At 39.5% G+C, this 27,585-nt stretch overlaps 1 long non-coding RNA gene across 1 annotated transcript; it reads right to left on the bottom strand.

The window, feature by feature from the left end:
- Positions 1-949: 949 nt before the first annotated feature.
- On the bottom strand, positions 950-25,667 carry LOC125104972 (uncharacterized). Its single transcript, XR_007128774.1, has 3 exons — positions 25,657-25,667; positions 19,813-19,815; positions 950-1,085 (listed from the first exon to the last, which is right to left on the bottom strand). It is a non-coding gene; the product is annotated as an uncharacterized LOC125104972 (long non-coding RNA).
- Between the last annotated feature and the right edge of the window lie 1,918 nt (positions 25,668-27,585).

Below are 27,585 nucleotides of genomic sequence, written 5' to 3'. Positions count from 1 at the left end.
AACTAAGGTTGACTTTATGAAACCTGGAGCCATAAAACCCCTTGGGACTGTTGGCCTTACTTACAGTAAGGTTGTTGGGACCTTGCTTACAGAGTTCCCGGCAGCCTCACCAGGTGAGTAAAGAATGTCACTCCTTGGTAGGTGCAGAGTCTCAGGAGGAAGAATTCGCCCAAATTGACAGGTATTGCAGGCATGTCTGATGGCAAGTATGTGGCTTGGCTTCTGGCCCGGAGTGGCTACTAAAAGTTCAACCTAGAGATTCCTTATAAAAAGTTCCAGCAAAGCAGATTCTAAAAGATCTATATGATCACACTCACTGTTCTTGCTGAGCTTATGTAAATAATTAGTCCAAGTTTGTTAAAACTGGACTTGTTTTTCAAATGAATTAGTCCTGATTTGACTATCTCTGGAAATGAGGGTTATTTTAGAGAGAAAAATTATGCTTTAATAACACACCTTTATGGATGTTAAATTCTAGATTTGATTGTCTTTAAATGTTTGTTTACCTAAGCTAAACGATTTGAGGTAAACTTCAGAAAAGTTACACAATAGCTCATTTAGACGATCTTCTTGCTTTTTTATTTTGTGGGGATATTAGCAGAATCCCATGGCACATGATTAAACAACTGAAAAATGGGATTGATTCCCCTACAATTGTATAACTTAACTATCACCTTGTGTGTGGCTGGAATAATGAAATTGCCTAAAAGCCAGTATACTGCACTCCATAGGATTAACTATGGACTTGTGGAGATAATGGATGACCCCACTTTCTTTATGATTGTATTTGATGATGCATGGGGGACTCCCCTTCTCTCTTGACAAGTTTTCCCCCACTTGCTAGTGATCCTCTGTATTCAGGATATTGTTAAGGCTGGACCACTCAAAGGGCTACTTAATGGTTTCATCCCTTAGTCATATTTATCCTAGAAGTTACCTCTGTGAGGTACAATTGCAAACAGATGCTTTAGCTAAGCATAGAACAGCCCTCCTCATAAAAAGAGCCTTAAAGCTCACTATGGGACAGTCCCTGACTGTAATGACTTCACATCAGGTCCAGATTTGTCTTGGAAGCCGGAGGTCAACTTATTAAATACTGGGCTATACTTACAGGTATGCTAGAAATAATACTTAAAACTTGTCAAACTTTAAACCTAGTTACCCATATGCCTGAACCTGGCCATTGTGCTTCTTTCTCTATAGAGCAAAAACTATTCAGAGGTTATTGATCTTGCTTACTCTATTTGGCCAGATTTAAGATGCCCCTGTTAACAATACAAATGACAGTTGGTTTACTGATGGCAGTAGTTTTCATTAAAAAAAATAATAATAATAATAAGAAAAGCTAGGTATGCCATAGTGCTCACTAGCACTTTGCAATTGCCAAAGCCTAAAAATAAACATTAACACTGACTCCAAATACGCTTTCCTGGTACTTACATGCCCATGGAGCTATTTGGATGGAAAGGGGATTGCTGTCAAGCCATAGCTCCCCAATCAAATATAGGCCTAAGTTACAAAACCCTCCTTATCGCTATACTAAGGATGGTGTATATCAAATCTGGGATACATATTTGTGGCTCATACCCACGATTGGACGGCTCAGTCAAAAGGCAGTTTTATGCCATGAACAAAGAAATCAAACGTATGATACTTGGGCAAATAACACACAAGATCTAGGATGGCTATCATTAGAAATGTGTTCCCAAATAATAGTACTCCAGGCTACTGACTGGTTTGCTACTGATTGGGTAAGGCAACCTGGCATTAGATGGTCAGCTCCGAACAGAACCCACTGGATATGTGGAACTAACCTGTGGCCCTGGCTTCCTCTAGGGTGGACAGGTCACTGTACTTTAGGATTTGCCTGGATTCATGGGCACATTACTAAAACCATCACCACTCCAGCTAATCTCCCCAATTTAAAGCAAAGATGGACACAATCTGCTTTTAAATGGTATGATCACTTAGCATCCATTTTTGTTTCATCTGTGGGACTAGAGGATGTCATGTGGCATGTAGAAGCCCTTAATAAATATACTACAAAGGCACTCAATGATTCACCAAATAGCCTCTCCCTACTTAATACCAAAGTCTCATAGATACGCAAGGCAGTCCTACGAGATGGAATGACCTTAGATGTCCTGACAACAGCACAGGGTGGCACATGCACAATTATCAAAACAGAATTTTGTGTGTACATCATCCCAGTCTATCACAAAAATGTCACAGGATGAATAAAAGATATGAATACCCAGATTAAGGCTCTACAAGGTCCTTCTCTGTCTCTCAGTGATTGGTTAGCTTCCTGGTTTGGAGGAGGACTATGGCCAACAATTAAAAATCTCTTTCTTGGGCTTCTCATTCTTATAGCCTTATTAGTCTTAGTATGTTGCTTCATTCAATGTTTCTCTACTTGGCGCCGAGACTCCATTGCTGCAATGACTTCACAGCGACAGATGATCCTTACCATACGCAAAGACTTCTTCACTGTCAGCGCTGGAATCCGCTGCCTCCACCTTTCATAACTCCCCTGTACATTCCTCAACTGATCAATGTTGACCCGAGTAGGTAGGGACAGCTCTACGCCCCTATTCAGCAGGAAGAAGTTACAGAAGATGAGACCTTCCACCTTCAACTACCTTAAAGATTTAAGGGTCAAAATTGTTCAGGGGGGAATGATGAGGGAGTAGGAGGCTGGCTGAAGACAAAGCAAAAGCTGGCTCCTCGCACCCCCTCTCCACCTGTTCCCTCGGTAATGTGTGTGACATTCCTCAGGCATCCCTGACCGCCATAAGAAACAAATAGTTAACTTGCAGAGATCACAATCCTGCAAGACAGGAATCTCCCAACTATCTTGATGTTAATGGCTTACTAAAAGACAACAGTGGACTCCTGGCACCTTGTAGGTCCTCTTTAGCATATGAATGTCCCACTGAAGCCTCCCTTCCCCTCACCTTCCCCCAACTGCAGGGTACATAACCTGTCATCCCTCACAACCTGGGGCAGCAGCTCTTCCTGCCCACGGGTCCTGTCCCCGTGCATTAATAAACCACCATTTTGCACCAAAGAGGTCTCAAGAATTTTTTCTTGGTCATCAGCTCTGGACCTCAGCCCACCGAACCTCACCTAGGTTCTAGAACTTCATCATTAGGATATTCCTGACGTACAGGCATAGAGAACCAGGGATGATAACTAGCTGCTTTGCCAGTGGAGTTGCTGTACCTGGGTTTGGATTGATGTGTGCTTCTAGAGTTTCTCTGGGCAAAGGGTGAATGAATTTTACCTGTGGTTCAGAGGATGGCCGCATGGGAGAATCAGCCTGGAGGGGTTTGAAATCCAGCCGAAAAGGTGTCTTAGAAGTTCTGTGGTCTCCCTAAACAGAGTGTGTGTGGTGCATGGCTGAAAATCAATGGGCTAAGTGGGAACAGTGGGGAAAATTGATCTTTTGGATCTTGGGAAAGAAAAACAAAATATTCTTATTTGGGAAATCTCTGAAGAAGGCACATCATTTAAGAGCAAAGGAATTAACTTTGAACATCTGCCAGGCTCAGAATGTGAAGCTAGTTTAAAATGTGGCCAATTGAGTAAGAACTATACTATTTCTCTTTCCTTTTCTACTGCTTGTATCCTCAGGGTTTCAGTAACAGTGACGGGGATATTTTTCTGCAGGAAATCCATCTCTAGAAGGGCTAGCTCAGGAAGACATTACATCCTGCAGGTAGATAAAGACAAGTGGTTGGACGTTTTTGGCTACAGAAGTATGATAATGCTTGGGACTCAAATTGACCTGTGCTCATACCTTCTCTAGGAGCAAGCAGTGGTGAATTACACCATCAGAAGTTTTATTTTTTTTATTATTATTTTTTTAAAGATTTTACTTATTTATTTGACAGAGAGAGATCACAAGTAGACGGAGAGGCAGGCAGAGAGAGAGAGAGAGGGAAGCAGGCTCCTTGCTGAGCAGAGAGCACAATGCGGGACACGATCCCAGGACTCTGAGATCATGACCTGAGCCGAAGGCAGCGGCTTAACCCACTGAGCCACCCAGGCGCCCACCATCAGAAGTTTTAAAGAGATGGTAGAGTAGCTCCTGTGAGCTCACACCCATGGGACATGTTTGTTCAACCTACTGGTTATATTCATAAAGGCTTTTCATTATATCTTTGATTCTAAGTTTCTTACATTTTTAAAATTAATATGTACATTTAAAATTTTTTTTCTTTCAAAAAATGTTTACTTAATATTAGTAATACATCTTACAGTTGCTTCTGTTCTAGCACTTAGGAAACCCATGATTTGAAGAAAGACTAATTTTGCACATAGTTTACATAATTTTATATTAAATATTGGAGCAAGTCACTGGGGGCTAAAATGGTTATTCAAACACATGCAGTTCCAACCTAAGGAAACTGTTCTTTAAAAAAACTAGGATTTTGATCTTGGATTTTCCACATACTATTTCCTATAGCATTTTTTTGGAAAGGCAAAATCATTAAGAATCTGATTTCAAGAAAAATGGCTGAGCAGATAACTTAAGACAGTAAGTTATGTGTGAATTGCAATATTACAATTTGAAGTATTACTTAGCTTTTAAATATTTCAAGGCTCATTTTATTTTCTGTTTAAATAGGAAATAAAGGATGTTTTGGGTTATTTTACATGAGAAAAAATATATTGATATCTAGGTTATTTGTTTTAAACCATATAAGTAGTTTAGGAGAGAGTGTTGAGTTCAAATGCTAATCTCTCAAATTCCAGTCCTGTGTGTGTGTGTGTGTGTGCGCTTTGAAATGAGCATAAACAAGATGCATTAGAAAAACATAATTATTATTAGAAAAAAAACCCTTAAATCCACACTGACTGCCCTTATCAATTGTAAGATAAATTTCATTTCTAGCTATGTAAAAGTATTATTCAGAATCTTGAGCATAGAATTACTTTAGGCTGTAAGATCTAAATAACTCAACAACTGAATTACCACATTTGTTGAATCCTGCTATTGTCAAGGAAATCTTTTGGATAGGGAAGAATACACAAACTTAAGACCCAATTTCTACTCTTAGGAAATGAAAGTTTTATCTCAAGAGCCTTGTTTGTGGAAAACTAATGCACATGAGACATGCTAAGAGCCCAAGGAGAGGCACAGATGATAAATGCTGAGGATTCTACCCCCTTCTCACAGATTCAAACACTATCTAGAATGGGAGGATTCCTAAATTGACGTTTTTAGCCTTGAGTTCATTTTCATGTTTTGCATATTTTCAACTACCTTTTAGACCTTTCATCTGACTTCATTTATCTTTGTGATGTCATTGTAATTCTCTTAGTGCCAAAACTATGAATCTCAAAGTTGTCTTAGAATGCTTGTTTGACTTTACCCAATTACCTCACCAGGTCTATCACAAAGACCTGAAGGTTCTTGATCCAATATATCTTTCAAACCTGTACTTTATTTTATTTTGTGCTTCAGTATAGGTTTAGACTCCCATCAAATTGTGTCTTGGTTATAGAAATAACCTTTTCTTTTTTTATTTTATAAATTTATATGCTTACTATAACTTGCCTTTCTTTTTCTTTTTAAAAGATTTTATTTATTTATTTGACACACAGAGAGAGAGAGAGAGAGATCAGAAGTAGGCAGAGAGGCAGGCAGAGAGAGGGGGAAGCAGGCTCCCTGAGGGCTCTATTCCAGGACTCTGAGATCATGACCTGAGCAAAAGGCAGAGGCTTAACCCACTGAGCCACCCAGGTGCCCCTATGACTAATCTTCTGTTCTCTTATAGTATCTGTGAAGAGCAAAGTTTTAATGATAAATTGATAAATTAGGCTTCACTTTCTTTTATGCTTCTTGTTTTGCATGTTCTAAGAAATACTTGCTTTACTTCATGTCATGAAAACTTTCTCCTGTTTGGCTGCTGTTTTCTTTTTTCCAGATGTTTTAGTTTTACTTTATACACTTAGGTTTGCAATCTATTTCTTGTTAACTCTTGCATATATCTGATGGAAGGTCAAAGTTCATTTTTAAATATTTTAATTAACATGTGACATTAGATTGGTATACAACATACTGATTTGGTATTTGTATACATTGTGAAATCATTACTATAGTAAGTCTAAGTAACATCCATCACCACACATAGTTACCAATTTGTTATGAGAACTTTTAAGATTTCTCTTTTAACCACTTTCAAATATGTGACAGTTTTATTAACTGTAGTCACCATGCTGTACATCATATTTTATAACTGGAAGTTTGTATCCTTTGACCATCTTTACCCATTCGCCCATCCCTCAGCCCCTTATCGGTGGCAACCACCAATCTGTTCTCTGAATCTGTGGATTTGGTCTTTTTATGTTTTGTTCCTGAATTCCACATATAAGTCAGTTCATATGATAATTCTCTTTCTCTGTCTCAGTTATTTTACTTAGTATAATGACTTTAAGATCCATCAGGTTGACCAAAAGCAGTGTTTTTTCTGGCTGAATAATACTCTATTGTGTGTATATACTACATCTTCTTTATCCATTCATCCACTGATGGACATTTAGGTTATTAACATATCCTCACAATTGTAAATAAGGCTTCAGTGAACATGGGGGTGCAGATACCTTCTTGAATTACTGTTTTTGTTTGTTTGGCCCTTCAGATAAATGCTCAGAAGTAGCATTGCTGGATCAGATGGTTGTTCTATTTTTAATTTTTTGAGGTGTCTTCCTAATGTTTTCTGTAGTGACTGCATCAGTTTACATTCCCACCAACAATGCATGCAGGTTCCTTTATCTGAACATCCTTACCAACACTTATTTTTTGACTTTTGGAAAATAGCCATTCTGACAGTGAAGTGATACCTCCTTGTGGTTTTGATTTGCATTTCCCTGATTAGTCATGTTGAATATATTTTCATGTGCCTATTGACCATATGCTATCATTTTAGGAAAAATGTGCATTCAAGGCCTTTGCCAATTTTTAAATTAGATTGTTTGCGTTTTTTTTTTTTTTTTTTTTTTTTTGCTGTGAGTTGTATGAGTTCTTTATATATTTGAGATATTAACCTCTTATCAGATATATGATTTACAAATACTGTTTCCCATAAGTTGCATATTTCATTTTGCCGGTGGTTTCCTTTGCTATGCAGATATTAACCTCTTAATTGGTTCTTCACCTGTGTTTCATTCCTGCCCATTCCTTTTTACTCTGCTGTCAGAATTATCCTTTTGTAACACAGAATTTCTCAATTCTGTCTTTATGTAAAATGGTTCTTAATGATTTTCAAAGTTTGACCACTGCAAGCTGTTGAGGTATAACCTTTGGGCAGCCACTATACTCTCAATAGAGAATTTAGGTTTTAAGGACAAAGCAAGGCACAACACAAAGTCCCTCATCTCAAAAGCTTATGTTCTGACAGGGAGAACCAAATAAATTTAAAGTAATTCTGTATCAGAAGGTACACGCATATGTGCTTGTTTTCATATCTGTATATATAAACTCAGATAACAAATGTTACAGAGAAAAATAAAGAGTTTGGGGACTATGCCTCAATGTTGAAATGACATTTGAGACAAACTGAAGAGAGTCAATGAGTCAGATGATACAGTGGAGAGGAATATTCTGGACATAAGGAAGAGCAAATATAGAAGTACCAAGTTCACAGATTACTGTTTTTATTGTGTCTAGCCTGTGAATAAGCCCATGGAATTATTTGTGGTGACATATTTCCTCATTTCCATTTCCATTTCCTGCTTTTTATAATTCTGTTGAAATTCTACATGTATTCATTCACATTGATCATCTTTTCCACTATATCCTTCAACAAACTTATCTTGGACTAATTTTGGGTCTACTTTTATTGATAGTGTTGTCCACATCCAAGACAGGAAACCATCTTCTTTACCTGTCTCATAATTTTTTTGTATTCTGTCTGTCTTGTGTAAAGTACAGTGGAGAATAAAATAAATATTACGACCATGAAAGGGCATACCTCTTCTTTGTCAGGTATCTGACATGCTGAGTTAATCTAATATATAGATGATTTGAGTTTGAACTTTGAAGTTTTGGTTTGATTTCACTCAGCATTACTCTCAGTTCTGAGGCTAGAATCAGAATGATCTCTTCAACAGGTTGTAGGATCTGAGCACCTATGGAAACCTAAAAATTCCCTTATGCTTTATAACCAGACTGGTAGTTTTCTTGGGAAGTGGTTCAATCCTTTTGCTCTTCAGTCCTTCCTCCAACTTTGGTATCTTGGACCATATTGCCTTTGCCCTGATGCTCTGCCCCATGCCTTCAGAGGGATGCACAGTGCTTTGGGTAAATGTCTCTTAGCTTTCCTGCCTCAGCCCCAGCCTTTTGCTCCTGTTGCCTGACTCGTGTAAAATCCTATTGTGCTCAGAGATTTGTTTTAGCTCTTCTACCATGCTCAGCCTTCAGTAGGCTTTCTTTTGCTTTGCACTTGGAGGCAATGTTCTACACCTCAGGAAGATCTTGGAAATTCTGCTCTAGACTTTGGCATACCACACCTGTGTACTTGGGGAAGAGACAAGGCAAGGAGCTGAAGAGATTTGCTCTGTTGCAAGACTTTGAGCATGCTCATCTGTGATGTTTGTCCATGGATAGCCACTAAAAGCCCCATTGGTTTCTTCTTAGTCCTATGGTGAAGTCCTTCTCCTACTGCTCCTCCAGGGATAAAAGCAAATGTGACTGTCTTCTCTTTTCCTAAGGGATCTTTATTTCCTTAAATTGAGTTCCTTTTTTGATTCTTTGCATCCACAGTACTTCAAAACTGATTTTGTGGCTTTTCAGATTTGTTCTTATTGTCAGGTAAGGGATGGTTTCTTATGGTTCTTTATATGGTAATTGGAAGTTTTACTGTAAAGTTTTGCAGGGGAGGTAAACACAACACCATGCAAGGTACGCGCAAGGCAAGATTTATTAAAGGCACTCTTCAGTGAAGTTTCAGGGCTCAGGAGAAGGGGAGCCAGGAAAGTCGAGCCTGGCGGAGGTGGGCACCCTCCGGTGAGGTTCTGCGACTCTGGAAAGCTGAGTCGGGGAAGTCGCGCTGGGCAGGAGTCGGTGGGGGTCTTTTATCCGGCCAAGGCAGGGCATGGGCTCACATCCATATATGGTAGGTTATTTGGTGGTTGGAGGGTTTGGGGTGGGGGGTCCTGATACTTCTGTTTCCTGCATAGGTTTTGGATTACCTATGGAGATGTGACCTGGGCATACATCCTTTTGGCGGGAGAGTCAAGGGTTGAGGAAGGTGGTGGAGGGGGCTGGAAGATGGCGGCCCCCACGGTCATTTCTATTGTTCCTCCTGCATTCCCCGAGCCGCTGACCCAACACTTACAAGATAAATTCCCTGCCCCCATGAAACCTCCATATTTTAGAGGAGGTGAACCAAAGGAAATATGTTCAAATGTGTAGTTTTAGATAATAGCAAATATGTTGAAAGAAATAAATCAGGTTTAGACAGATATATTAAACCCAATTTATTCACTGTCTTGGATTTATCTGGCCTTTTGTACCTATATATTCACCCTGGGTGTTGGCTTTGGATGGATTGGCCCTAGCAATTTGTTATATCATTTCTGCAGTCATAAAGCTATCCCAGCCACCACAGTGTAAGGAGGACCCATCCGTGGTGCCAACCAGAAAGGAGAGGCCCCTATCCATTCCCTACCTGGAATGGATGTTGGAATGGAAGTTTATGGCTTGCTCAGTGGCTTCCTAGAAGAGCCACTTTATACAATCTGGAAATAAGTTAAAACGTTGAAGAGCCTTACCATTAGAATGGTTATTTTGAAAAAAATAACAGAAGATAAGTGTTGACAAGGATGTTGAGAAAACTGGTAACCTTGTGGATGATTGGTGAGAATATGAAATGGTATAGTCATTGTGGAACAGAAGCTGACAGTTTGTTAAATAAAAATAAAATTATGAGTCAACTGTTCAACTTTGTGTGCATATCCAGAAGAACTGAAATGAGAGTCTTGAAGAGGAAGTTGTACACCCATGTGCATAGAAGCATTATTCACAATAGCCAAAAGGCAGAAGCAATGCAAAAAAAGTTCATTGACAGATGAATGGATAAACAAAATGTGCTATATACATACAATGGAATATTACTACACTTTAACAAGAAAGGAAAGCCTATCACATGCTAAAACATGGTTGAACCTTGAGGACATTATGCTAAGTTAAATCAGCTAGTCACAAAAAGATAAGTATTGTATATACATTTATCTGCGGTACCTGCTATTGTCAAATTCACAGACAGAAAGTAGCGTGGTGGTCGCCAGGAGATGGGGGAGGGAGGAATGAGGATTTGTTGCTTATATAAGGGTTTAGAGTTTCAGTTTTGCAAGAAGGTAAGTGTTCTGGAGATTGGTTACACAGTAATGTGAACGTACTTAATATGAAACCATATATTTAAAAATGGCTAAGATAGTAAATTTTACGTATATTCCACCACAATTAAAGAAAAAAAAAACTCCACAACCTTAGGAGGTAGACTTCAAATAATCACAGACAGAAGATTGAAAGGAGCTAGAAGATAAACTGCACACTCTTTTTGTGCCTTCCAATGACAGTTTGGAGACCCTGTAACTTCACATAGCCCTTCTGGAGAATATGAGAACAAGGAACCGGCTGTTTTTGTTTTGTTTTGTATTTTTTGGTTTTGTTTTGTTTGAGAAACTGTGACCAGGTGGAATAATACAGTTCCCTGACATAGGCTATTTTTTGCTCATGATATCATTTTTCTTTTATGCTCATACTCTTACTTCTTTAGAATTTCAATCTTTCCCACCCCCAGCTTGACAAAGTTTTGTATTTGACTCTTAAATATTTTTTCCTAGGGAACCCCATGCTCAGGCATGTGGGTTTATACTACTGTAGATATTTGTTTAGAGCAAAATTTTAGGAGAGATCCTGTGTGAGCTGAAGCTTGGATAAGGAAATTGAATAGAAAGATTTTAGAGAGGTGCATTCCAGATCAACACCAAGTACAAAACGTTAAGGTGGGAGCAAGGTTGGCACTTTTACGGATTGTCAGAAAGATAATGTAGCTGACATGACATATGAAATAATGTAAGTGCTGGGAGATTAGGTGAGAGAGGGAAACTTATCCCCAGTCAGTTGGGGCCTTAGATACGTGGTAAAGATTCTAAATGTTACTCTAAATGATGGGGAGTTTGTGGAGGGGATTCTATCACCTGAGCTACAGTTATAAAAAGATCTTTCTGACTAAAATTAAAACAAAATGAATAGTAGAACATATTGGTAAGGACATGGTAAAATTTTACACTTCTTTTTAGATCATAGAAAGAGTTTTAGACTTCTTGGTAGGTTGTTGGTGGGAAGGTAAAATGATGCAGCGGCCACAGAGAAGAGTTTGGTAGTTTCTCAAAGTTTAAATCCTCAGACCTAGCAATTCCACTCCTACTTGTAAACCTGACCCTTACCCAAAATTGAAAACACAAAATCAAACTCTTGCACACATGTTTGGAGCAGAATTATCCATAATTGACAACAGCAGAAACAACTCAAATGTCCATCAACTGAAGAATGGATAAACAAAATGAATCTATACATAATGGAATATTATTTAGCCATATGAAGCTCTACTACAAATGAGGTGCATGAACCTTAAGCTTCTAAGTGAAAGAAACCAGGTAAAAGAAGGTAACCTATTTTATGATGAATTTGAAATAAACAAGATAGTAGATTGGGTAGAGACTGAAAGGTTAGTGGTGGTCTGGTATTTGCGGGAGGGGGAATGCAGAATGACCATCAGTGAGTGCAGAGTCTTCTTTTGGGTTAAGAAAAATGTTTTGTTGGAATTGATGGTTGTACAACATGTGAATATACTAGATCTCATTAAATAGTATACTTTAAAGTGGTTAACACTAGGTTGGGTGAATTTCACCTCAATTAAAAGAAATGCCTGGGGGCACCTGGGTGGCTCAGTCGTTAAGGGTTCTGGGATCAGGCCCTGCATCGGGCTCCCGGCTTGGTGGGAAGCCTGCTTCTCCCTCTCTCACTCCCCCTGCTTGTGTTCCCTCTCTCGCTGTGTCTCTCTGTCAAATAAATATTAAAAAAAAAAAAAAAAAAAAGAAATGCCTGTTTTCTGACTTGTCTGTGGAGGGAAGACTGAAGCAAGGAACCCAGGTAGTTGATTGCACTAGTCTGAGTAAGAGGGTAAGGGTTGCTTGAGCTAAGGTGGTAGATATGGGAAATCTCATTTCTTAGAGAGGAAATGAATGTGAAAGGGGAGGTTTGAAGAACCAGATGGAAGCCAGTGAAATGGATCATTTATAAAATGGGAGTCTGCATATCCACTCAGCAGCTTCCATTTCTGTGGGCCCTGGTGTATCTCATGGGACTATAATGGCCACATGGTTGGTCAGAATCTTGAATGACCTAAAAGCAGCCCTTGGTTTCTTCTTTACTCTGACAGCTGCCTATTTTGTTGGTGGTGGTTTGTCATCAGTGTTACTGTTAGTGGAAGAGGGAACAGGGTGTATCTTAGTAGTGTTGTTTCACCTGCTCTTTTTGGATACAAGGAGATGGTGGCTTAATCATTAGAGGTTTTATTGCTGCCTGCAATGGGTCAAACCTTACATGTACCCTTTGGTTTGGAAATTGACTTGAGGGCTGTGTGGATGTTTTACAATTTCAAGATGATTTTGATGTTCTATGGTTTTGCCGAGGGTATCCTCTTCATCTATTACCATTTCTTATGATTTTCCTACTGACCTTTCCTACTGAACTGGGACATGTAATCAACCATTTGAGCCTCTGAAAAGCAAAGTATGGTTTAAACCTCAAGGACAGCTTGGATGTTTCAACCCTAGCCTTTTCAAGAAGTCAAATAATTTTGTGTAAAGGAACTAACAGCAGAAAATCTGATTTCAATAGTTTTCCATTTTGATCAGCTAATTTTGTGTTACATTAGGTCAGATTTACTCTTGCCTCAACAAGATTGTGAGCCTTTAGGCAAGGCTGGATAAATGAGTGAGGTGGTATGGTAACTAGGACAGTTAAAACCCTAGTACCCTTTATTTTTTGGAAGTTCAGTGTCTGAAGGGTATTCTTTTTTTTTTTTTTTTTTTTTTGATTTGTTTATTTGACAGACAGATCACAAGTAGGCAGAGAGGCAGGCAGAGAGAGAGAGAGAGAGGAGGAAGCAGGCTCCCCACTGAGCAGAGAGCCCTTTGTGGGGCTCGATCCCAGGACCCTAGGACCATGACCCAAGGCAGAGGCTTTAACCCACTGATCCGGGCACCCCTGAAGGGTATTCTTGTAGTGGAGGTGCAAGTGGAGTGAACGGTTATATGGAAGGGTTCTAAGGAAAAAGTTCCTATGGCAAACAATTGACGTGGTTGTGCTCACTTTTTCCTGGGCACTAATATTAGGAGCTCTGTTGAGTGTTCTTTGTTTTTATAACCGACATCATACTATTCCCTCAAAAGTGGGGAGAATCTAAGATCAGAGAATATGCATGCACTGTGAATCTAAGTGATTTCCAAGCTTCTGACAGAAGCTAAGGATCACCTCTGGGCAACAATGCATTAAAGACTTTTTCTCTCTCTCAAGTTGCTGCAGATCAATCGGTACCTCTGCACAATGGAAACTGTAAAAAGGAAACCAGGATGGAAAGATCCTTAAATGTATTTTATTGGAAAATAACATGCCCAGGTTCTGTAAGTTAGCAGTTTAACTTTTCAGTGCTGGATTATAAAAATAGGTCAAGAGACCTATTAAAATAGATCATGGTGAGGCTGTTTCCAATGACTGTCATGGATAAGCCAGCAGCAGCATGTCATAGATAATACGGGTCTTCTTCAGAAGAAGTTTCAGCTCTAACTAGATAGGTTCAAAGTGTCGGTCATTCATAAACCTGTAGGTGGTGACTGATTTCTTGTAAGTCAATTTCTCTTCCCACTCAGTCTAGTTTGCCACTCTCTTTATAGCCCATTTCATCTTAATAATCAACACCTGGGAGGAAAACAGGTGGTCATGCCTCTTAAGTACCTGTATCAGTTGCTCTCTAGCCAGAGTGCTGGTTACAAATCTGCTTCTCTATAGCATTTCCTTGACCATGTTGAAGATTCTGGTATAAAACTAAGGATGTATGGCAAAATAGAATAAACCCTAAAAAATTAAATTGGAAACAATATGCTGTCTACCTAGTGCAGTATTTTTCAAAATGGAATCAATTTTAAATATTTTAAATTGGAAGATGGCACACAAAAAACCCAGATTCTCAACTTTCCTTTAAGAATTTGTCATTCTGGGGGCGCCTGGGTGGCTCAGTGGGTTAAGCCGCTGCCTTCGGCTCAGGTCATGATCCCAGGTCCTGGGTTCGAGCCCCACATCAGGCTTTCTGCTCAGCAGGGAGCCTGCTTCCTCCTCTCTCTCTGCCTGCCTCTCTGCCTACTTGTGATTTCTCTCTGTCAAATAAATAAATAAAATCTAAAAAAAAAAGTGTCATTCTGGAGCCGGATGTGTAAATGACAATAGCCAGCTGTTACTAACAGGCTCTACCCTTTTAGAAGGGTTAAGTCTTTTTTTTTTTTTAAGATTTTATTTATTTATTTGCTAGACAGAGATCACAAGTAGGCAGAGAGGCAGGCAGAGAGAGAGGAAGGGAAGCAGGCTCCTGGGCTCAATCCCAGGACCCTGGGATCATGACCTGAGCCTAAGGCAGAGGCTTTAACCCACTGAGCCACCCAGGTGCCCCTAGAAGAGTTAAGTCTTGACAAAGGCAAAAAGTTAGTCTTAAAGGTGTGTTTTCTGTCTTCTTTTTTCTTTACCCCTAGCATGCCCCTAACATTGCTGGTCTGCTTTATTTGCTTGGATCCTGTAAAAATTTTAGTTGAGAACCCTAAATTAACGAATGCAAATATTTTCATAAAGTGGAGATGACTCATCAGAATCAATTCTTTTTCTGAACCATAGGTCCTAAATATGAAGAACTGAGCCTTACGTGTGTTTCTGCTCTACCTCCTGCTATGTTTTGTTTTTGCAGTTTGCTACCATAGAATGATCAATAGTTTGACTCACTCCAGAGAGGGGATGTTGAAAAGAGGTTTCTGTAGAGGTATACTTCCTAGAGCTATCTGTCTTGGGATGTTTCTTAGATTGGCTGTGACCCCAGCTAAAGAAGCTTGTGGCAGGAGAAAATAATTATCTTCTCTAAATTGTTACAGTCTTTCTGGAAGGTGGTTTATTAAGAGGCCTTAAAAATGTGTATTTTTTTTTAATTTATTTGACAGACAGATCATGAATAGGCAGAGAGGCAGGCAGAGAGAGAGAGAGGAGGAGGAGGCAGGCTCCCTGCCTAGCAGAGATCACGACCTGAGCCAAAGGCAGAGGCTTTAACCACTGAGCCACCCAGGCGCCCCAAAAATGTGTATATTTTTTAACCCAGGAATTTCATTCTTAGAAAAAATATTTTGAAGAAATAAGCAGAGATGGGATCAACCATTTATTGTGATGGTATTGATAATTGCAAAAACTAAAAGATAGATACAATGTAAATATTTAACTGTCCAATAAACCATGGTATAGTCTTACGAATTGAAGCTGTTCAGTCTCTGGAAATGTTTAAAAGAATGTTCAGTGATGGTGTCAGTGTCCCAGATACGTTATAAATGGTCAAAGATAGTGTGATCCCACCTCTCTAAAACTCCTATTTGTTTACAGGTACATAGGAAAAAGAAGGATTACATAGCCAAATGTTGATAGCAATTATTTAGAATAATGACTTGTGGGTTTTTTTTTTCTATAATTGGAAATTCCAGCCATGAATAAATGATTTTTTACAACTAAAAATATAATGCTTATTTAACATCCTATCCTCCTCTTCCCCTTGGAGTTTTCCTCTCTGGATACTACCTTCTCAAACTTTAACAACTGGAGTCAGAATAATAAATACAAAGAATAGTAACCACGTGATTGATATTAGAGGAGGATCTTAATCAAGAGCCAGGCTACTCTAGTTCAAGTTCCTGTTCAGATGCTTCCTTGCTATAAGCTTGAGCTATAAGCTTGAGCTTCCTTGGCTTCAATGTCCTCATCTGTGAAATGAATGTATAAGAATTCTTATACCACAGGTTGCTATAAGGATTAAGTTATTATTTTAAAACACATAAAACAGAGCCGAGTTTAAGTTTATTTTAAATGCTCTGTGTTCATGGAATACATCAAATATAGCACGAGAGAGTTAGAGTTGGCAATGACAAATAATTTAAAAATTATGTTGTACTGTTTCGAAGGTATTGCTTGCTTTCTTTTGGAGTTTCCAAAGGGACCAAAGACCATTTGTATTCCATTGTGCTTTGCAAGGGCAGGTCAGAACTACTGAAAACCTTTGACCGTGTGGTGCTGGTATATCAAAAGATTCTAGAATCTTTTCTTCTAGAGCTCCCCAAGGATGGGATAGGGCTTAAGAGCATTGCTAGAGGGGCACCTGGGTGACTCAGTCGGTTGAGTATCTGCCTGTGGCTCAGGTCATGATCCCAGGGTCCTGGATGAGTCCTGCATTGGGCTCCCTGCTTGGCAGGGAGCCTGCTTTTCCCTCTCTCTTTGCCTGCTGCTGCCCCTGCTTGTGCTCTCACTCTGTGTGCGTCATATAAATAAATAAAATCTTAAAAAAAAAAAGACCATTGCAAGATATTTTTTGTAGTGTACTTTTGCTTGGAAGTGGTATAATTTAATGGATCATTAAAATAAAGGAGGACATAAACGCCTATCTCACTGGCAGGATGTATATTTTGCGTATCTCAGAAGAATCTGGAAACATTAGTATAATAGTCGAGTGGCAATGTTCTGGAGATAACTGCAGAATAAATACAATTGTAACTAATTTATATGCCCCAGTCTTTAGGGATGATATGAAAAGGGATATTTTTATTTTAATGGAAAATGTTCATTTCCTCACTTGGAGATATTCATGGGTCTATGGCTTGCCTTCAAGGAGCTTAAAACAACCTTCTCCTGACTTTCCCACTGGAAATTTCTTGATATATTGTATGCACTCAATAAATTATCTTTAAAAAAAAAGGAGTGATAAAATAGCTAGGGCTGATATTTCAGGTCAATAAGCAATTTGCGTTTTAGAAATTCCAGGTAAAAAAATTGTTTTCAATATATTGCGTATTGCCATCTTCCAAGCTTATAATCATTTGACCAATATCCCCTCATCCTCTCTCCCAAATTGAGGCACAATTCTAACTAGTCAAGTAGAGAAAGATCTCAAAGCTAAGGTCTACCACCAACATTTAAAAATACAGAGCTGTTTCTTGAACTTAACAAACAAGTTGACCTCATGTTATTTGCATGTGCTGGTCCCTCTGCTGAGAGCACATCATCTCTAAGTATTTGCATGTTGACTTGGGGTCTCTGGTCAAGTACCTCTTATCAGTGAGACCTTTTCCACCTACCTTAGATAAAAGAGCAACCCCTTCCATGCTCATAGTCACACTGGCACAGATGTACTCCCTAGATCTATAACCTGGTTTCTTTTTCCTCTGGGGCACTTAAAATTTTCCAAAATACCAAATGTTCACTTGTTTCTGTATTTATTTTTGGTTTCTTCTCATTAGAAAGAAACCTTTGAGAAAAAGGGCTGAGTATAATTTGTATTCCCAGCACTCAGTCCCGTGCCTGGGTACAAAGTGCATGCTCAAGAACTATTTTGAGTAAATAGACAAGTTAGTGAATGACCATTTATTGAGAGCCTAATGTTTTAACCTATTTTGATTACATAGGAAGCATTATCTCATGTTATTTTCAAAACAGCCCTAGAAGAGAAGTAGTATTTCAGTTTTTTAGAGAGGAAATAGGCCTAGAGAGGTGAAGCAATTACCAAAGTTCACACAAGTTGTAGCCATGAAGCTGTGGTTCTGCCCTAAGTGATTGTAAAGGCTGTGCCACTGCTGCCTACTGGGCCCTGATCTGGCCCAGTTCTCATGTTATATCTGCCTTTCTCCTGTCATCTGGGATTTCTGCCCTGGGAATTGTTGCATCAGGATCGCTATATGATTGGAGTTCTATTTGGCCAGCACCTGTTGCCCCCGGTAAAGGGTTAGAGTCCCATTCCTGGGCCCTGCCTACTGGGCAGAGCTCTCCCCATATTGTTACCTGTCTTGACTTACAGCATTCCTACCCCAAGGGGAATCCTATTCAGGTTTCTAATGCCTTAGGTAAGACCCCAAGTCGCAAATGGAAGGCTCAACTGACTTGTTCCCAAGGAACCCTTATTTGAGTGTCCCATGATGCAAGCTCTGGACTTAGAACTGGTTTCTCAGTGGGAAGAAGACACACCATCCCAGCTCATGAGGAGTTCTCAGTTCATTATTTAGCAGGAAAGTATTCCACTGAATAAATGATTGAGTGACGTGAGGGTTCTTCTTCTGGGATGTTTTTTGCTTGTCAACAGAGTTATTTTTCATGGGCCAGAGAGTAAATATTTTTGGCTTTTTTGGGCTTATGGTTTCATTTCAGATATTCAGCTCTATCACCATAGATCACAAGAACCCAAGGACATGCAAATGAAGGAGCATGACTGTGGTCCAGTAAACATTACATACCAAAACAGGAGGTGGGCTGGATTTAGCTGATAGACCATACTTTGCTGACCTCTTTTCTGCTGTCTGTTTGGCTTTCTCACAAACCTAACCTGGCGATGGTGTTAGGCTAGAGTTGGCATGAGATTTTGGGAGGCAGAAATAAAGCCACATCTATCCATTTCTGAAAGGCTTTGGGGGTTGGAGATGGAGAGAGGTGCAGGTGGGTTCCAACTCATCCTGCTGAGTGTCCAGGTCTTCTTAACCAGCTCTTTGTCACTCCCTGACCCACTATGAGTCACTGGACTGTGAACTCATAGAAAACTAACACTTTATTTTATTTTTTTCTTTCCGGATTTTTTTTCTTTTTTCTTTTTTTTTTTATAGACTTTTTTTTTTAAATTTCTTTTCAGTGTAACAGAATTCATTGTTTATGCACCACACCCAGTGCTCCATGCAATACGTGCCCTCTATAATACCCACCACCTGGCTCCCCCGACCTCCCACCCCCGCCCCTTCAAAACCCTCAGATTGTTTTTCAGAGTCCATAGTCTCTCATAGTTCATCTCCCCTTCCAATTTCCCTCAACTCCCTTCTCCTCTCCATCTCCTTATGTCCTCCATGTTATTTCTTATGCTCCACAAATAAGTGAAACCATATGATAATTGACTCTCTCTGCTTGACTTACTTCACTCAGCATAATCTCTTCCAGTCCTGTCCATGTTGATACAAAAGTTGGGTATTCATCCTTTCTGATGGAGGCATAATACTCCATAGTGTATATGGACCACATCTTCCTTATCCATTCATCTGTTGAAGGGCATCTTGGTTTTTGTTTTTTGTTGTTTTGTTGTGTTTTTTTTAAAGATTTTATTTATTTATTTGACAGAGAGATCACAAGCAGGCAGAGCGGCAGACAGAGAGAAAGGAGGAAGCAGTCTCCCTGCCGAGCAGAAAGCCCCATGCGGGGCTCGATCCCAGGACGCTGGGATCATGACCCAAGCTGAAGGCAGAGGCTTTAACCCACTGAGCTACCCAGGTGCCCCGGGCATCTTGGTTCTTTCCACAGTTTGGCGACCGTGGCCATTGCTGCTTGAACATTGGGGTACAGATGGCCCTTCTTTTCACTACATCTGTATCTTTGGGGTAAATACCCAGTAGTGCAATTGCAGGGTCATAGGGAAGCTCTGTTTTTAATTTCTTGAGGAATCTCCACATTGTTTTCCAAAGTGGCTGCACCAACTTGCATTCCCACCAACAGTGTAAGGGAGTTCCCCTTTCTCCACAACCTCTCCAACACACATTGTTTCCTGTCTTGCTAATTTTGGCCATTCTAACTGATGTAAGGTGGTATCTCAATGTGGTTTTAATTTGAATTTCCCTGATGGCTAGTGATGATGAACATTTTTTCATGTGTCTGATAGCCATTTGTATATCTTCATTGGAGAAGTGTCTGTTATGTCTTCTGCCCATTTTTTGACGTGATTATCTGTTTTGTGCGTGTTGAACTTAAGTTCTTTGTAGATCCTGGATATCAACCTTTTGTCTGTACTGTCATTTGTGAATATCTTCTCCCATTCTGTGGGTTGCCTCTTTGTTTTGTTGACTAAAACTAACACTTTAAATAAAAGCAGCCTCACTCATTCCAGGATTCCAGGTTTCTTTGAAAACAGAAACTTGTTCTGCACAAGGGCTGCTGAGGGATTTTATACCTTCTTTGGAATTTTCCTTCTCTAGAGCTTGCAGTACTTGTCTAAGGTCCAAAACCTGTAGTCAACTTCTTATTCCATTGCACTCACAGTGCTTTTCCAACTGGACTGTTCTTAAAGGATGAAGTCCAGAAAGGTACAAGGTTTTCTTAGGTTAGCTCTCAGCCCTTTCTACTGAACATTTCTTACACTGAATACATCTGCATTTCTTCTTATCTCCTCTAGGTCATTATTGTTTATTTTATTTTTTGAACCTAATTTTAATTTTCATTATTCTATATCTTATCTAAAGATGGAATGGGTAGGAAATTTGATAAAAGAGTTATGCCAAGTCATTCATCAAGTAAGATGGACACACTTTTTTTTTTTTTTTTTTAACCATAGGATGTAGTATTTGCTTCAGGGTACAGGTCTGTGAATCATCAGACTTACATATTTCGCAGCACTCACCATAGCACATGCCCTCCCCAGTGTCCCTCACCCAACCACCCTATCCCTACCCCTCCACCCCCCAGCAACCCTCAGTTTGTTTCCTGAGATTAAGATTCTCTTATGGTTTATCTCCTTCTCTGGTCTCATCTTGTTTTGTTTTTTTCCCTCCCTACCTCCCACGACCTCTGCCCTACCACTCAAATTCCTCATATCAGAGAGATCATATGATAATTATCTTTCTCTGATTGACTTATTTTGCTTAGCATGATACCCTCTAGCAAGATGGACACACTCTTGACAACAGCCAGCATGCATTTGCTTTTTCCCTTCTAAGACCTGATGGAGGCCTGATGTGGGTGAAGTACTAGCCTTGGTTGTTGGTGTCACACTGATCTTGATTCAAATCCTTTCACACTCTGTGTGAGCCTCATGGTTACTTACTGTATAGGAATCTGCATTTCCCTGCTGTCATGAGGAAAACACCTGCTGATGGATGATGGGACGATTAAAGATCTTACTATGTGTTTGGCACTGCTACTGGCCACTTGGTACGTGAGAGGTCTCCTGTCACTGTCTTTGGCCTGCCTCCCTACTGTGGCATCCTCAGCCTTACTTACCTCCTTGCTGTGGTCCAATGTGCATATCACTGTGACAGCAAGGTGTTCCTCTTCTTGGAACCTGAAAATTGCTACCACAGCAGTGACTCACAATGAGATGCAATTCCCGTGTAGGGATGTTGGCAGGGGAGAATAGAAGATGGGAAGCCATGAACCCCCAATTTCTAAGAGCACATGAAATATATAGATGGTTCTGATATATCTCTTGGGAGGAAATGATAGGAAATTCTTTACCAGCAGATAAAATAGATAGGTAGAATTACTTTCCCTGGAATGATCTCCTAGATCCCTTTCATCAAAGAATCAAACCTTACCTGGCTAACTGCTATTCCTCCATGGAATCTTTCCTGATCCTCCCAGCTCCAAAATTCTCTTACATCTAAATTCATGTAATGCTTTCTGAGCATGTAAATAATTTATATTAATGCATTATAGCAGAGCAGTTAAAATGGGGTTAAAGGTTAAAGTTGATATGCTGGGCTTTTACTAGATGTACAAATTCAAGAACAATTACTTAGTATCCATTTTCTTATCTTTACAATGGGGAGAATAACAGTACCCTATTTGCCTGACATAAATACTTGCTATTCTAAGTATGTGGTTTTCTAAGCGTTCTCCTTTCTTTGTATGTGAATTCTCTAAGAGAAGATCTGGGTTTGATTTATCCTGCCTCTGGCTTTGATCTGTATTGCAAATTCCCAAATCATGGCTGCTGAACATGAACATACTTAGCTGATCAGATAAAAATGGCTCATCTGGAAAAGAAAAACAGGATGAGTGTGCTTGGATATACTTGCTTTCTGGAGACATGTATTCAGTGTTGAAAACACCTTGTAGTGTGTTTTTTTTTTTTTTAAAGATTTTATTTATTTATTTGACAGAGAGAGAGATCACAAGTAGGCAGAGAGGCAGGCAGAGAGAGGGAAACAGGCTCCCCGCTGAGCAGAGAGCCCGACGTGGGACTCGATCCCGGGACCCTAAGATCATGACCTGAGCTGAAGGCAGCGGCTTAACCCACTGAACCACCCAGGCACCCCACCTTGTAGTGTTTTTAATCCATATACCTTTAAATATTTAAGGTCCCAAATTGACCTCTTGCTGTGCTTTCTGCCTCTTGCTCTCAGAACTTACTTCTTACCCATTTTGAACTAAACCCTGCTGACATCAGTCCCATAAAAGAAAATGAATGTGCTTATTCCTAAATAAATAATGACACTGTTTCTGTTTTGTTTTGTTTGTTTTTTTCCACAAGGGATTCTTCCCATGTCTTATTGGAGCAGTGAGACACACAAGAGAAAGGACTTTCACGTTGTTTTTTTGAAATGGGAAGAGACATCTCAAAAACAGATATTTCACATTTGTTTTGGGTGCTACTGACACATGTCTTAATTTAGTCATGGGGAAGCCCTAGGTTACAAAGCTGACATCTGAAGAAAAGACCTGAAATGGGGAATTTTGACATTTCTGCCTTTTTCCATTACCCCACAGATGATGGATAATTTCATAGTGAGGACAGCTTGAAATACAGTTCTAGAAGTCCTTTTCTTGTTAAATATAGATTAAATGTATGTTTTATGCAGGTATATTTTTAGTATAGATTTTTTTCCCCTTTTTTCCAAGAGTTAAATAGTATAGTTTTCTCAGGGCCCTGGGTGGCTCAGTCAGTCAAGCATCTGACTCTTGGTTTAGGCTCAAGTCACCATCTCACAGGGTGTGGGATCAAGCCCCATGTGGGGCTCTGCACTCAGCAGGGGGTCTGTTTGAAGAGTCTATCCCTTCACCCCTTCCCCCACCATATGCTCATTCTCTCTCTCAAATAATACATCTTTAAAAAATAGTATAGCTCTCTCAGTTGGTATGTTGACATGTGTAAAAGTGTGGGACAGCAGCAGACAGTTTTATCTTAGATCTAGGACTAATCTGCCTGCAAGAACACCTGAAGCTGGAGGACGCTGTAAATGGGAATTTTATATTCACGACCCAAAGTTTCTCCTCCTCTTCTCTCCACTCCCTTCCCTCCACCTCTCCCCTCCATACCCTCCCTTCTTTTCTTGCCTTCCTCTCCTCTTTTTCCCCCTACCTTTTTCCCTTTCTACTTGATTTATCCTCCTCATCCCCCCTTTCTTTTTTCCTTTTCCCCTTCCTTCCTCCTGCAGTTTATCACTTCTCTCATCCTTTTTCTTTAAATTTTGTCAATAGTTCTTCGTGAAAAATAAATAATAGAGCTTCTTTCAATGAATAAGCATAGTCTCTAAAGATTTTTAGTTATTATTAAATTTGATCTGATTGTGATTTTCAGTCTCTCACTGAGACTTTCGGTAATTCTGCCTGGAAGTCTTCCCTCTTTGATCATAGTGTATCCCAGTAGGACAACAAAATGGCATCTGGTTTTAGTAGTTTGAATACCATAGATGAATACACTATGACTGTTATATTCTTACATTTTTAGATTATAGCTTTCTGGCTCATAAATAAAGCATGGCAAGGATAGTTAAAAGCTAGGAAATATATGTATAATACATCATATATAACGTTCTGTATCCTAAGAAAGAAAGCTTTTTCTTTTTCCTATTTTTCCTTGTTAATGGTCAAAATTGTGTTTAACATCATGATTCATCAATGTAGACTTATCACGTTGATGACCTGGAATCATAGTGTGTGGCAGGCAGAAGGGAGTTTGGAGATTATGTAGCAATTTTTGCTATTTTACACAGGGCCATATCCAGGCCCAGAAGCTGGGTTTCAGCCTAGAGCTAATTACAGAAGAAACAGAAGAAAAATTTAAGTTGGTTATTACTGGCAAACACAAGTCCTAGTACTTATATTTAGTGAAGGGTGTCAGAGCATCAAGAAGTTGTGGACTGATAAATTGTGACAAGTACTAAGTGACTGAACGTGAATATGAGCATGGGCTCCATTGTCAGACTCATTTAGGTTGAAATTCCATACTTTCTTGCTGGGTACCTTGGGCAAGTTCTTTAATGTTTTGGGACTTCTACTTCCCCAACCATAAGAAAAGGGAATAAGAAAGCATTAAATAAGTGTTTTCCTAAGTAAAGGAGTTAAGAAAGTGACTTACATATTAAGTTTGCAGTAAGTTTTAGTTGCACATTGTAGTAGTCGTGGTGGTGGTGGTGGTGGTAGTGGTAGTAGTAGTAGTAGTAGTAGTAGTAGTAGTGATATCCTTATTAGTATCATACTTCTCTTCCCTGGACTGTTTGTTGCTATAGTGTTCAGAGTATATGATATTATATAATTGAGTTTGTTTTCACTGAAGATAAGATTAGGTGGGTTCTTCATATGTAGAATTTAAGAAACAAAACAGATAAACATAGGAGAAGGGAAGGAAAAATAAGGTGAAAACAGAGAGGGAGACAACCAACAAGAGACTCTTAACTCTAGGAAATAAACTGAAGGTTGCTGGAAGGAAGGTGGATTGGGGATGGGGTAACTGGGTGATGGACACTGAGGAGGGTACTTGATGGAAAGAGCAGTGGCTGTTGTATGCAACTGATGAATCACTAAATTCTACCCCCGAAACTAATAATACACTGTGTGTTAACTAAATTGAAGTTAAATAAAAAATTGAAAAAGAAAGTTTGGGTGGGTCCTTAAGATCCCAGTGAAAATACAGGGCAATCCTGAAATATACCTTTGCTATCTCAAATGATATTAAACACTTCTAGGTCATCGATTTATCCCTCAATTCATCCATCTATCCATCCATTCACCCACTGAATTGTTACTTGTGAGTTCTATGTGCCAGACCTCAAATTCATGGTAGAGAAAGAACTCTAAAGGGCTAGAGGAATATTCTTACTGTCATCAGCATTTTCCACTGCTTCTTGGTCTTTAACAGGGGTGAGGGAAGAGAGTTCTTGTTGGTTGTGGAAGAATGTCTATAAGAGGATTTCTGTTTGAGTTGTAGGAGATGAGTTGTGACACCAGGCCTAGCTTAGGAGAGAATATTTCATGTCATGACTGGCTCAGAAGGAAGATGTGTCTTGATAACTCTTGATGTCATATAATTATATACCAATTAATTTAGGCAGAAATAAATTGTCTATACAGAAAATAGACAAGTTATTTTTTATATATCCCAAAGGCATGTACTCTCTTTATTGAAGTGATCCTGAGTGGTATTACAAAGAATGTTGGGGAAAATGTACAGCACTATAGAACTGCAAATTTTCATAAACCCTCCAGCCTCATTTTCATTAAGATTCACCCTCCCTTCAAAGATCTATACATACATGTTTTATTCCAGGGAGACACTGGGATCACAGCCTTCTACTATATAAATTCACCATTGATTGAACACCTACTGTATGTCAGACACTGCATTGAGCTCTCCGTATGCTTGATCAATCAGCAGCTAGACAACAATTGTAAGAAACTATAGTTGAGGGAATTGAAATTGAAACAGGAAAATTTGGATCCTCTTGAGCCAAGTCTGTGACTGTATCCATTACTTAAAAAGGAACAGAAGAGGAAAAAAGTCCAAGAAGATGATGGATGATTGGTTGCATTAGAGAACTCCCTGAAAAAAGAGTGAATGCTTATGCACTCTGGGTCTGTTGTAAGACTGTCTGAGGTTGCAATTCATCTTCAGGTTTCTTTTCCGATGAGACAGTAAGTTATATAAGTGAGAGAGGGCTATTTGGTGAAGGCAGCAACTTGTAGTATTCTGCTCATAAACCTGAAAGATGTTGTGTTTTCTGCAGGACTGTGGTAAAGGAGGTTTCCTATGAGAAGAAAGGGGAGGACATTTTAGAATATAAATAGCTAAGAGGCATTCTCTTTTAAGCTGTTGCCAGCATGCAAGTTATAATCTTGGGCATGCAATGTCAATTCTCCAGGGTGATAACTCTGAGCTGGAGTTCAGGAAAAGAGGACCGTAAAAGAAACTTGCAAGTTCGCCATGAGTTATTATACCATTCAAGTCACCAGTGAAGGGTATATCTCAAAAAGAAAGGGATGTCTAGTATAGTTCCCATATTTGTTCAAACATTAGAGCATAGCAAAAGTGGCTGAGGTTTTGTTGTGTAGAGGAAGCAGTTTCTGCTAATTACTTTATAGAATGCATACCTGAGTTACTTTTATGTTCAGATTTTAACATGTAGAACCTGACTGAAAAATAAATGAAGAGAAAACCAAACATGTTTTTATGTACATTGTGTTGATTGAAGGTTCATTAGTTGGTGTGTGGAATTTGGGAAAGGATCTACATCCTCCTTTAACATCCAGAGGAAAGAATCTTTATCAGTACCTGTCTTTACTCTCCCCCACCCACAGTGGCGATGTGTCTGTATGTGTACTGCCAGCTTTGCTGGGTACACAGTGCCAAGGAAAATTACCTGTGACCAACTAGTGCAGTCCTGCCAGGAGAGCATATCATGATGGTAATGAACCCACAGTCCCAAATTCTGTGAGCTGTTCTATTAATCACTTACCCATACCTCAGTTTTTTCTCCCTTTGGGGATTGTGTTCTCAAAAAATGCAAGGATAAAATGCCTGGTTGTACACCTTGGAACTTGAGTATATTTATGTTGGAATGTAAGTATGCACACCTAAGAAGAGCCAAACTTTTCATCTTTTGGCTATTTTTCTTTTCTTTTCTTTAAGGAGAAGTAGCATTGTGCCTGTAATTTCTGGGTTTAAACCTACCTTATAGTGTTTTTGTAAGGATAAAACAAGATAAAATGGGAAAATAGTGTGGGGGGGTGTTCTTGGAAGATGACTGTTCTTTTTTTTTTATAATCCTATTTCCAATCTGTCTTTCTGAGGTGAGCTCAGTGACCACAGGAATTACAAGTGACACTTTAATCCTGTGGGAATTGTGGTAGGTCAGAGGAATAGGGAGTTTCTTTGCCTTCATGAGTGGATGAGATCCTAAAGACCAGCATCAGAGGGAACTGTAGTGAGGATCATATGTGTGAAGTCTTGGGAGAAACATGGACCTCCCATGTACATCCCTGATAGGAGCTTAGCATTAGCAGTGTGCATGTGGCTGGTCTTTGGTGCTCAGGAGGCCAGAAAAGAACTGACTGGGTAGATGGAGTCCTCTGTGCCCCTGAAGCTAAGAGAATGAATGCAGGCCAGGTACCAGGGAAAGGGTTCCTTTTGATGCCCTTCTACTCCATGAGTCTCTGAGAACACTTAGCTGTCTATTGTTTACAGGACTTACAGAACTCCATGAATCAAAGCTTAGACTCCATGGAAAAATAAAATTAAAGATGCCCAGAAGTTAGAA

The sequence above is a fragment of the Lutra lutra genome, chromosome 1 (assembly GCF_902655055.1).
Source record: "Lutra lutra chromosome 1, mLutLut1.2, whole genome shotgun sequence".
Lineage (NCBI taxonomy): Eukaryota > Metazoa > Chordata > Mammalia > Carnivora > Mustelidae > Lutra > Lutra lutra.
The sequence above is the reverse complement of the archived record's forward strand: the minus strand, read 5'-3'. Positions and strand labels throughout refer to the sequence as shown.